The sequence below is a fragment of the Salvia hispanica genome, chromosome 2, assembly GCF_029641045.1.
Source record: "Salvia hispanica isolate PSC_SH4W2 chromosome 2, Shi_PSC_v1, whole genome shotgun sequence".
NCBI lineage: Eukaryota > Viridiplantae > Streptophyta > Magnoliopsida > Lamiales > Lamiaceae > Salvia > Salvia hispanica.
This window is the reverse complement of record NC_142693.1, coordinates 27786991-27800072: the sequence shown is the minus strand read 5'-3', so window position 1 is coordinate 27800072 and position 13082 is coordinate 27786991. Positions and strand designations below refer to the sequence as shown.

At 34.4% G+C, this 13082-nt stretch overlaps 1 long non-coding RNA gene and 2 pseudogenes across 2 annotated transcripts; 1 reads left to right on the top strand and 2 right to left on the bottom strand.

Annotated features, from left to right (window-relative positions):
* Positions 1 to 1153: 1153 nt before the first annotated feature.
* Positions 1154 to 4016, bottom strand: LOC125195195 (receptor-like protein 32; annotated as a pseudogene). Its single transcript, XR_016135843.1, has 2 exons — positions 2681 to 4016; positions 1154 to 2525 (listed from the first exon to the last, which is right to left on the bottom strand). The product of XR_016135843.1 is annotated as a receptor-like protein 32 (transcript).
* A 1273-nt stretch (positions 4017 to 5289) lies between these two features.
* LOC148932029 (receptor-like protein Cf-9 homolog) lies at positions 5290 to 8521 on the top strand (annotated as a pseudogene).
* A 732-nt stretch (positions 8522 to 9253) lies between these two features.
* Positions 9254 to 10329, bottom strand: LOC125219964 (uncharacterized). The gene is made up of 2 exons (XR_007176268.2): positions 10175 to 10329; positions 9254 to 9933 (listed from the first exon to the last, which is right to left on the bottom strand). It is a non-coding gene; the product is annotated as an uncharacterized LOC125219964 (long non-coding RNA).
* Positions 10330 to 13082: the final 2753 nt, after the last annotated feature.

Sequence of the window (13082 nt, the reverse complement as noted above, 5' to 3'; positions counted from 1 at the left end):
CTTATTGACGTTTTTTTTATTGTATTGACATTTTGGAGTTGATGATCTAGGCCGTTGATTTGATATCTAATGACTAGTATTTAGTTACAGTTAGCAATTAAATATTGAATTAACAATATAACAATCTCCTCTATAAGTCAGATTAAAAGTCAATTTCAGGAACTAAATCAAATAAAGTCATATTTGGTGTCTCATTAATGGGAAGCTTCTCTAATCAACCTAACTTTTTGACTTGTATGTGAAAGTGATTAACCGTGAATTTATTTTCTGCATGCAACGTATAAGCTATAAAATAATGATTTTATGAATAAGATAAAATCCATATAATTAGATTACAATAAATACATAAATGTGTTTGAAGTTTGAGCACAGAAGTCTCAACTTTAATAAAAAATGAAAAAAAAACTGGCTACTTTAGTCAGCTTCCAATTGCAGAGGAGTGGTGGTCCAATTATTTTGCAAAATTATGTGAAATGAGTAAATTTTAGAGGAAAAAGAGACAGAGACTATTCACAAGGCATATAATATCGTTTTTGAGTAGCCATAATTGGACCACGAACAGTCCCTTGCATAACAGTAAGAGAATGGACTTTGACTTAAGCACAAATTCATATAATGTCGCATTGGGCTCATCTTAAAATCCTAATAATTTAAGATAATTCATCTCTTGTTTTAATTTTGGGACATTCATATCTTATTTCCCATTCATACATTTTGAAAATTAATTCCTATATTTATACTCAATAATTTTTAATGGGAATTTATAACTCATTTACCTACACAAAAAAGAACTTAGTCCCATACAAAATAATCAGTAATCAGTATTGATTTGATGAGTAATAAGGCTATGAGCCTAAGACAAAATAATAATATAATTTGAGAAAGTAGCAATTAAATAAAATCATCCTGACCTTATTGTGGGACGGATGAAGTATTAAATCTCTTTCGGTTTATTCTGTGTCGTGCTTTATTTTAACTCATCTTATTTCCCATTCTCTTAGTCATTATTGATAGAAAATGAAATAAACCTCGTTAGAAAAGGAATCAAACAACAAATGGAAAAACATGACCATTGGTTATTAATTAAGGGAGTAAATTAATTTTTTTTTTATAATTTTAGCCATCAACTATTTTCTGCAGGATAGGTTATTTTTTACAAAATTTAGAACACACTGTAGCTTCATACCTGAATTTATTTATTATAGATACTAAGCGAAACGACAGAAGTAGAAATTATAAAGGTAAAAAGAAATACAAAACACAACTCAAACATAAGCAGCAATTCAAGAAATCGCACAACTGAATTAACTTCCCCTGCGTGTTGGTGCAGCTCGGTTGCGTCTCTTCTTCTTCTTCTTCTTCTTCTTATATTTATATCCAACTCCAAAAAAGAATTCCACTAACCATAATGGCCTTCCACTTCTTATAATCATGTAACCAATTCCAATCCCAACTATGAAACCACTTCCGTATCCAATTACAACACATCGCCAACCAAATCCATCTATGAATTCATATTCATATTCATCATCATCTTCTTCTGCAGGCTGCATCGACTGCCCATCATCCTCTTTGCATTTTTTTGTCAATGGAAGTCCACACAATGCCAAGTTTCCAATGTATGAATCATTCTCGAATGTGGAAAACTGTTTTGTTTGTGGTATTTGTCCAACAAGATTGTTCATTGAAAGGTTAAATTTCGCAAGAAATGTCAACCTTGTCAATTCACTTGGAATTTTACCATCCAATTTGTTTGTTGACAGATCCAACGATTCGAGATCACTCAAGTTTCCAAGAGATGAAGGTATATGTCCTGTGAGGCTATTGTGTGATAGGTTCAAGTATTTGAGAATCTTAAGATTTCCTATGGAGGGTGGAATACTCCCAGAGAATCTATTGGAGGAAAGATCAATTGTTGTGAAGGTTTCCCAATAGTCTCGTAATTAACTGTTCCTGACCTTTCAAGCTGAGCCTCATCTCCACGTACCTTAGAAACTCATCATATTCATTTTCTACCGGCTCAATCATTGCATTGAAATTGTTGAAATATGTTTGAGGTAGAGAGCCTAGAAATTCATTATGGGATACATCTAAAACTTGCAACCGAGGAAACGGAAACTTGGTTCGTGAAGGAAACGACATGTTACCACCAAACTTGTTTGACCTCAGCACTAGCACTCGAAGCTCGCGTAGGCGTTCCATCCAAAAGGGAAATTCGTCCTGTATACTATCATTTCCAATGTCGAGACCCCTTAGATTTCGGCAATTGACTAAGAATTTGGGTAATCGTCCGTGGAATTTGTTATTACCCAAATTGATGGATATAAGACTACAATTCTTAAGAAAGGTAGATGGAATGGGGCCACTAAATTGATTTTCATTTAGATGACAGATGGTCAAAGATCTGCTCAAGTTTCCAAAGCACTGTGGCAGTCTTCCTTCCAAAGTATTATTTGAGAGAACAAGAATTCTAAGCCTAGACAACTTGCAGACGGAGAATGGGAGCTCACCTACAAAAGATGTATCTGAAAGATAAACAAGGATTTAAATCAAATACATTTATATCGGAAAAAGGCACATGTCTATCATCTGTATATGTAACATTTTGCAGTAGAGAGCCCATAAATGCAATACGAGCACATGTCTAAGGCATTGTTTTCCTACTCTATCGGTATTTCACCTGAAAAGTTATTGGTTGAAAGGTCCAGCTCCAACAAATTTTGTAGGTTTCCTATCTCTGGTGGGATGCTGCCTGAAAACGAATTATTAGAGAGATACAGATAGTCTAGGTTTGTGAGCAAGCCTGTTTCTGATGGAAGTTCCCCGCTGAATTCATTGTGTTGAATTTGTAGTGAGATTAGTTTTCTCCAACTCATGATGAAACGGGGCAATATTTCACCAGTCAGGCTATTAGCAGATAGTCCCAACTCAGATAAATTGCCCAGATTTGAAAAGGATGGCGGCAATGGCCCCGAGAGTGAATTCTGGGATAAATCTAAGTAGGTCAGCTTGTTACATAGGCCGAGCTCTCGAGGAATGGAGGAATTGAATCTGTTCATTTGAAGGCCTAGAGTTCGGAGATTCGTGAGTAGGCCTATAGAAGGAGGGATTATTCCTACAAATGAATTATTGTACAGCTCTAGATTTTGCAGGCTTGGAATAAGGCTTACTGAATCAAGAATGTTGCCAGAGAAAAAGTTGCTGACGAGGCGAAGATCCTTCAACTTGGAGAGGTTAGTGATATTTGGTGGCAGGGGGCCTTGAAAACCATTTCTAGTGAGGTTAAGATATTCAAGTTTGACCAAATTGGTGAACAATGATTCAGGAATTTGGCCTGTGAAGGCGTTTTGAGACAAGTCAAGAAAAGTAAGGTTGAGACATGTGGTTATGAAGTGTGGGAATTCCAAGGTGAGTTCATTGATACCAAGATCAAGGTGAGTTAGGAAAGGGAAAGTGGGAAATCGAGACCAGTCAGGAGTTTCAAAGTAATTGAAGCCCAAATCCAAGAAGCGCACCTTCTTCATATTGCCAATCTGATATGGGATTTCTCCAACCATCTGGTTCATGGAGAGGCTCAGGTATCGAAGCTCTGTCAAGCGCCCAATCTCTGGTGGAATGGCGCCGGTAAACTGATTGTCGGAGAGGTCCAAGAGAGTGAGGCTTGTGAGGTTGCCAAGAGCAGCTGGTACGGAACCGTGGAGATAATTCCCGTTGAGGCTGAAAGTGGTGAGATTCAGCAATGAAGTGAAATGGAACAGATCCAATGTCCCTGCAAGGCCTGCACCGTAGATATCAATCCCAGAGACAGATCCCTCGTCGTTGCAGCTAATGCCGATCCATCTGCAGTGGTTGCTGATGTTTTTGACGGACCAAGACTCGAGTGAAGCAGAAGATGATAGGCTGGATTTCCATCTCATCAAAGCCTCTGCTTCACTTGTGGCTGCTCCTGAAGGACACACATTTAGACACAGTGTTAGGAGAAAAAGATATTTAAGGAAAAGGTATGCTGTTTTCATGGCTGATGTTTTTGTCTATCTACTCTGCTTCATTTGCCTATTTATATGCAAACTAAAGAGTAAAAACTATAAACAAAATAAAAAGTTAAGACTAAAAAACACGGCAGAGTTTGGCGTGTTGATTGAATGGGAGACATCATTCTGTACAGGATTTTAATTTGAATCACATATTCTTTTCCATGGAATAGTCAAGCTCTTATATTGGTGATATGACTAAAAGTTGTTTACATACAATGATTCAAATTTGTGATTTATTCCTATATTACATTTATATTAAGACCACATGAGGTCTAATACTACAAATACTTTATTAAAACCATTTATAGTTTATGTTCAGATCACATGAGGTCTAATATATTATTCCCATATTACATTTATATTTAGAAAGTCTAATATTCAACAATTTTTTTGTAAACAAATTATAGTTTATTTTGAGAAGGCGTTAGGTGATAACTTTATAATAACAAATAAACTTTTTGCTCACAATTTTCAGATTAAATTTTTTTTTAATGAATGTGATATGGTGAGTTAAAGGAATTTTGTAAAAATAATATTTAATTTCTCGCGGAGTGAGGAAGTGAATATTTTGGGATTCGCACCAATAATATTTTTGGAGCCCCGTGAGTTCTTTTAGTTTCGTATGAACTTGAAATACGAACCTTGAGTAAGTAATCAAATGGATGTGACGATGAATTATTGTAGTACTTGGCATAACACCAAGGGACTAATTATTGTTGATTGCGTGATGGAAAGTACGTACATTGATTAAATAGTCATACTAGTGTAGTGTAATTTGTTTTGTCGAGAGAAATAATTTCTTCTTGTGGGAATTTAATTAAAGTACTATACGTAGTACTTAGTGTGTTTAAATCGAGGATTAATCTTGATAAATTTAGAACAACACCAAATATTAGTGTACTGCATTGGGCAAATTTAATACTCCCTTTGTTTCAAGATAAGCGAGCACAAACTTTTCGGCACAGGATTTAAGGAAATGGGGTTTTGTTAGAAAAGTGGAAAGGGAATAAAGTAACATAATTAAAGAGAAAAAGTAAGACAGAGAATACCAAAAATGGTAAAAAGGCACCACACTCCGCTCACATATCATTTAAAACTAATATATACACGTGGACCCATATTTCACTAACTTTTGTGTACCCACTTTTTTAACATTTTTAAAACTCGTGCCAGAAAAAAAATGAGACTCCTATTCGCGGACGGAGGGAGTATAATTTGAAATATTATAATGCTATATGAACATGTACTAAATAATATGGATTTGATTCATGTAGGTGATATTCCAGAGGAGATTGGTCGTCTAACAAATTTAAAAAGATTAGGCATGAGTTCCAACAAATTAAAAGGCTCATTGCCTGCAACTCTTTTCGGCATGACATCCTTGCAATATGTTGACTTTGCTTCCAATGAACTAAGTGGATCATTATCACCACAAATTGGAAACATGACATCCCTTCTCAGAATAGGCCTTGAATATAATAATCTAACCGGTATGAGCAAATCACTTGTTGATGCTTAATTTGAGCTAAGTTTATGATTTCTATCGTAATCCTATAGGTGAAATTCCAAAAGAGATTGATCATCTTACTAATTTCGAGCGATTAAGCATGTGTTGCAACAACATTAGTGGTTTAGTGCCAAGAGAACTTGGGAACTTGAGAACTTGATAGCCATGGTTGGTGTATACCTTTCCTATAATGCTTTAAGTGGTACGACCCCAACCCTTCATGACTTACTTTATTGTAAAGTTTTATTGCTGTTGTTGCTACTAAAACTAGTTTAAGTCGTTCAATTTTGTGTCAACATGAATGCGTCACATTTTCCCATAATATGATACTCCTTCCATTCCTTATTAATAGAGCCACTTTTTTTAGTCAGAGTTTAAGAATAATGTGTTAAACGGATGGTAAATAAAGTGAGAGAGAATAAAGTTAAAGAGAATGTTACTTTTTTCCAAAAATAGAAACTCAATTATCTTGAAACTTCTCAAGATAGAAAATTTACTCAATTAATATGGAAAGGTGGGAGTAACTACTACCATGTGTCATCCATCGGATCAATCAGGTATATTGATGTTAACTCGGTATAAATGAAAATTAAAGTTTATTAGTTATAACTAAATCATTATCTTGTCTCAAGGGGCCATTCCTATGTTTATAAAGCTTGCACAATGTTTTTTGTATATTCTCGCAGGTCCTATACCAAAAGAGATAGGTCGCATTTTTAATTTATGGGAGCTGCAGTTGCAACACAATATTCTAATAAATGGATCTATACCGAAGGAAATTGGGAACAAGACATCTCTTTCCTACTTACGGCTTTCCAATAATACATTAAGCGGTATGATATTTTCTCTTTCATTGTTCCACAAAGTTATATAAAGTACTCCCTCCGTCCCGCAATAGTAGAGTCTTATTTAGTTTTGACACGGGTTTTAAGAAATATAAAGAAAAGTAGGTTGATTAAGTTAGTAGAATATGAGTCTCACTTATATATATTAGTTTTATAATAAAATGTGGGTGAAATAAGTGGTGGAATGCAGGGCGTACTTACCATTTATGGTAAAAGTGAAATAAGACTCTTATTGTGGGATGAATCGAAATGACAAAATATGACTCTTATTGTGGGCGGAGGAAGTAATACATTGTGTCATGTTTTACTGAACCCTAACTCGTTTGATACAAAAGATGGGATATGAGAAGATATGTAAAACAAGATAAGAAATACGGGCTTCATGTCAAGATATGCAAAGATATGATTTTTTTCTGTTGTTGTTTGATAGAAAAGAAATTATCTAAATTTGTATTGTATATTAAATAACATGGCTTAACTTGACAAATTGGTGAGATACATAAATAAACAAGGTTAATGTTATAATTTTGGTAAGATTAGATAGGGCCCTGGTCTTATATTGGGCTTTGAGTTAAGCTTAACTATGATATCAAACAATTAGAAATGTCCGTATATAATTCTCTATCTTGGTATTACTAACTTATCAAACATGCCCTAAACATACATATATTAGTGTCACAACTTCCATGTTTTAAGTAGCATGATTTCATGTCTCTTTATATATTTTTGGATACAAAGTTGTACTAACTCATTGGATGTTATGATTGTCATTTCAAAATTTGTACGAGTACGTAGGTACAATTCCAAAAGAAATTGGAAACCTGAAACACCTCATTGAGTTATGGCTTCACGACAATAATTTAAATGGTATCATACTCTCTCTCTCTCTCATATGTCAATATGTCATTCTTGATCCCTGTTCAAAATCAATTTTCAGGTCCAATACCTTCCGCCATTGGGAATATGTCAGAGCTGGATTATTTAGTACTCCCTCATAACAAACTAATTGGAGAGATTCCATCATCCATTTGCGACTTGAGATTACTGACACTCCTCCATTTAGCAGACAATCATTTGGAAGGACAGATTCCAAAGTGCTTGGGAAACTTCAATAGTTCATTGTTGGCTCTTAATTTAGGTCAAAACCAAATCACAGCCCTTCAATCCACATTTGCAAAAGGTTGCAGTCTTCAGTCCCTTATTCTGTATGGCAATAAGTTGGAAGGAATAACACATTCCCTAATCAACTGCCAACGCCTGGAAAGCATTGATTTTGGTGATAATGAAATACGAGGTGCATTTCCTTTCTGGATGGAAGCATTCCCTCAACTTCGCGTCCTCGTCTTGATGTCTAACAAGTTGAATAGTACTATGTTGGAGGCTTCAAAGACCGAGCATCCGTTTCCAAAGTTGCAATCAAGAAATGCATTTGTTGGCTATTTACCTGATAGATATTTCAAGAATTGTGAAGGTATGATAGATGCCAAGGATAATCTGACACGCGTTTGGATCAGGAATTGAAAAGATTGTTAGATACGTTTACAATGATTGACTTATCTTCCAATAGATTTTCGGGGAATATTCCAGTTTCCATCGGCAATCTTAATTCTCTTAGATACTTGAATTTGTCCAGTAATACTCTCACGGGAGAGATTCCTGTGTCTCTTGGGAATATAAGTATTCTTGAGTCATTGGATTTGTCATGGAGCAGATTGAGTGGAAAAATTCCAAGTGATCTGACAGGTTTGACGTTTCTTTCGAAATTAAACCTATCAATGAATAATTTTGTGGGGCCAATACCACAATCTAAGCAGTTTTCTACGTTTCAGAATGATTCATACATAGGAAACTTGGGATTGTGTGGAGTTCCATTGGCAAAGCAATGTGAAACAACTGATGGAAAATCAGTGTTTCCTCCACAAGAAGATGATGATGATGAGTCAGGATTTATAGATGGATTTGGTTGGCGATGTGTCATGTTAGGGTATGGATGTGGATTTGTGGTTGGAATTGGAGTTGGTTACATGATTATAAGAAGGCCAAGATGGTTAGTGGACTTCTTTTTTGGGGCTGGATATAGTAATAGTAAGTTGAAGAGAAGAAATAGAGCAAAAGCAACAATAAGGAGAAGGTGATTCGAGACAAACAATTGTGCTTTTCTTGAGTTTCATTTGGAACACTAGCTGGTTGTGTCTATGATGTTTTGCAAATAATGTATCTTAAATTGTGCAATGTTGTATTTCTAAGTTAGGCTACTTTTGTTCATAAAATTGTACAAGCAACCCTTGCATGCAATCTGCACAGATGCTAAAAACTCAAATATTTCAATGCTCAAAATTGTTTTCTAATCGTATGTCTTAGACTTTGGACCAAAATATAACTCTGATATTTTGTTTCTCTTAAACAGAAATATCAGAAGTAATTGTTCAGAACTTGATGATGATTCTAACAATACTAGCCACTTCTGTTAAACTTTAATGTGGACTAATATGACTCACGTATTCTTGCCTTTTCATGCCCGTTTCACCTATATTCTTAGCACGTTCTAATCAAACTCATTAAACTCCTAAAAGTCATATAATTGGTCAAAAACTATAGGATTTAAATTGAGTAAACTTCACCTATCAAAACATGAGTTTATCAGGGGTCCTCTCCTTGTCTCCTACCACGCATACCACAATCACCATGTCTACATCTCTGATACCAAATGTTGCCTAGTCGCTCTAAATAATAACCGAACATATGAGGGAAACGAAGCCTAACACATACAAAAACTAAAGTTTCTAAATCTTCTATTTAATAAAAAATCAAAAAGGACCTCATTCAAACTAACAATAAAGCCTAGACGACAAAAATCCTATTACAAATTGAAACAAAAAGATAAATTCAATCTTATAAGAATTATATCCAACTTCAACTTCTAATTATAATTGGAAACAACTGCAAATATATTCAATCCCCACAAAATTCAACTCAAAACAAATAAAACAACCAAAACATACCTCTCTCACTTGAAGCCTTCATCGTACATCTTCTCAAATTCGCGCGCAGGCGCAAACATTTCACACAAGGACGACGGCTTTCGCAAGTGTAGTTCCCATCGAATAGCATCTTTGAAGCCCGATTCACATATGGAGACAAGGTGACTCTCCGATAGTGATGCACCCTTAATCTTGACCAAAAGCCTCTCGAACTCGGTCTGATATTCCATCACCGTGTTGAGTTGCTGCAGCTTGCAGAGTTTCCCTAAGTGATTGTCATGATATGTTGGATCAAACCTCTCTTTCACCGCCTCCATGAAACCAGGCCCTGATTTCAGCTAATTGTGTTTTTTTTCGGTAAATGAGCCAATCCAGCGCCGGCTGCTCGAAGAGTAGTCCGACAAAGTGTAGACGATGCTCTTCCGACATTCCGTAATAGTCGAAATACATGTCAACCTTGAAAGTCCATCCCCATGGGTCGTCTCCGTTGAATTTCGGAGGATCGAGCCGAAGATAGGGTCGCTGCTCCGAATTGTTGGACTTTGAATTATCAGCATGAGCCATGGCTGAACAATTTTGATGAAGGAGAAGATTAGGTTTTAAAAAATATGGAGTAATCTTTGTCATTGATGGTATGAAGAACACTTAGACTACACCAGACTTTGTCGGGCATTTTGGCAAACGGTTGGAGTGCCTCTTATGATGTCATGTGAAAAATGATAAATAATGAAATGGTGACATGTTATGATCAAATAAAAAATAATAAAGATCTATTAAAGCACAAATGTTAAAAGGGAACAACCGTACATGGAGTTGGTGACCGGCGACGGCGGTTTGGTGGCGCAGAGGAGGTCACAGCTTTTCTGACTTGTATGTGATAAGGCACAATCTTATTCTCTGAAGTTGGGCTCACTTCCAGTTTGTTTTGTTTAAATAATTCAGTTAAGCCTATTTTGAAAAGAAGAAGAAAGAAGTTTTGGGCCTTTTTATTTGATTTGAGATTCCTTTTGACATTTATGTCGATGTAAATTGAGATTTCAAGGTGGAATAAAGCAGAAAAATTGAAATTTTGTTATTTAATTAGCGGATTTCAAATTTTATGGAATATACCAAATTTTGATATGGCTATTTACCTTTAAAAAAATCGAGTCCCCTGTATAAGTCAAATTGTATATATTGATCGCTGCCCCATTTGTAAACCTTGGCCGTTTAATGTCAAGAAAACATTACCTTCAAACATTTACTTTCCACAATATAGGTGTCATGCCCCAATTGTTAGTTAGTCATCATGACTAACGACAATGGGAAATATTCAATCACAATTCTTCCTTCTGTTCGCCATTTATAGTTCCATTTTGACTTGACATGGATTTTAAGAAATTGTTTAACTTTATAAAGTAAAATGGAGAATTGAGTTAATGAAATGTGGGCTCAAATTTATATACTGATTTTACAATAAGACGTGAGTAATTATTTGGTTGAGTGTGATCCACATACCTAAAACATTTTTTCACTGATGGAGGAAATAATATATATAAAACTGATCCATAAGTAGATAATACATCAGGATTAATCAAATTTCAATAACTCTAAAACAAATAAAAACGAAATCAAATCCAAACGTACTTCGAATAAAATAACAAGCCAATGATTAGTCCAATATCAAAGAAAGATAGAAAATGGAATAATAAATCAACTATGACAAAAATGGAAAAATGAAGAATTGAAGTCCTCTGAGCTAAATAAGAATATAGGAAGCATAACATCATGGCGTAATTAGCTTTTAATATCTTTTAGAAAGAAAGATAGAAAATGGAATAATATCTTGGGAGATGGAATAATATGGAATAATATCTTAGGAGATGTCATGAGATTTTAATAATCTTTTAGAAAGGAATTTTATGGGGGTTTGATCTTTGATATAGAAAAGCAAAAGATATTATTCCACTTAAAAGCTAATCACGTCATGAAGAATCTCATGACGTAATTAGATTTTAATAATCTTTTAGAAAGGAATTTTATGGGGGTTTGATCTTTAAAATGGATCTTTGCTTAGAGATTTTGTGAAAGGATATTATTTTCTCATAAATATTTTGTTTTATTGAGATCCATCTACTTGCTATTCCAATGAGTGAGGAAATTGAATTCGGGCTTTGGTGGAGCAAGGCAAGAAATTAAATGACGGATAGCTTCAAAATTAATTATTTTGGATATATTATTTTGTTGTTGTTTTGAAATCTAGAATCTTTACTACTACTATTTAAGATAAGCATTGTTGTTAATTTTCTTGAGCTTAATTCGGCAGTCTCGCATGCTTGGGGCAATTAATGTGTGATGTTTTGCAAATAATGCATTTTAAAATTTGCAATGTTTGGGGTGTGATCATTACTAACTTTCATAAAGTAACAATAGATAGGTAACAAACCCAAGAAGGTTATCTTCATAAGCAGTCTTTCATATAGACAGCCACAATGTAGAAATGAACAGAACTAAGACTATAAATGGAAAGAGATTAATTTTTGTAAATGGACAGTTTTAACGTAAAATTAATAAATAAAAGAGATCTGGAGAGAAAATAAATAGAAAATGAAATCTCCTTTGGAGAAAGAAAATACTACAAATGAAAATAATAGATTAATTTAAAATTACGTTTTGTTTAACAATTAATACGAGCTTACATTACTGATTTTTTTAAGGAAAAAAAATTATAAATTATTTTAAAGCAGTTTCTACTTAGTCTAAAATGCAACACGAAAAAGTTGAATATGCTTAAACTTAGGTTCTGCCATAGTAAGAAATTTTACTAGTAAAATCATTGTTATGAAGTCGTAAATTTTTGTTTGCTTTCATGTTTCCAGTCTCCGAAGGCAATTCCCCACTAAATTTGTTATGATGTAAGTAATACCCTTCCAAAGAAGACAAGTTGAAAATGATTGCCGGCAAATGGCCAGTCAACTTGTTATCATTCATTGTTAACACTTCTAAATTATGAAGATGACCGATCTCTTGTGGAATAACTCTTAAAAATTATAATGGCTTGACAAAACCAATTTTTAAGAAAATATATTTTGGGTTACACTCGTATGAATTTGTTTTTGGGTCACTTCCAAAAGACCTCAAACTAATTGAGGTTGGACATGAATTATATGCACCTTCCAACTTCCCTCTGACACCCGATGTGGAATAGGTTTGTACTCATCACATATTTTGGAAATGAACTAATCACATACTCCCTCTGTCTCATAGTAAATGTCACACCTGGGAGATGTCATGAGATTTTAGGAGGTATTATTTTGTGTGTTAAGTGATGAGAGAAAATATAATTTTATAATTGACGTGAGAGGGAACTTTTTCAAAAAAATAAAATGTGACATCTTTTGTGGGACAAACTAAAAAGGAAAGTGTGACATCTACTATGGAATTAACTATTTTCAACCTCTTTTCTTTTTACTCCCTCCATCCCGTGATAGGCCATTTGAGTTTGACACAGGTTTTAATGTGTAATTGGTAAAGTAAAAGACAAGAAGAAAAATGTTAGCATAAATGGATATGACTATTTGTATGGGAACGGCGAAAAATGAAATATGGGCTATTTCTATAGGACGGAGGAGGAATTATATAACTTGACTATAGGTTGTTTATATACATAGTGTCAAGTTTGATATTTATTCGTATATGATATTTATATTAAAACGAAAAAAGAATTTTCAAAAAA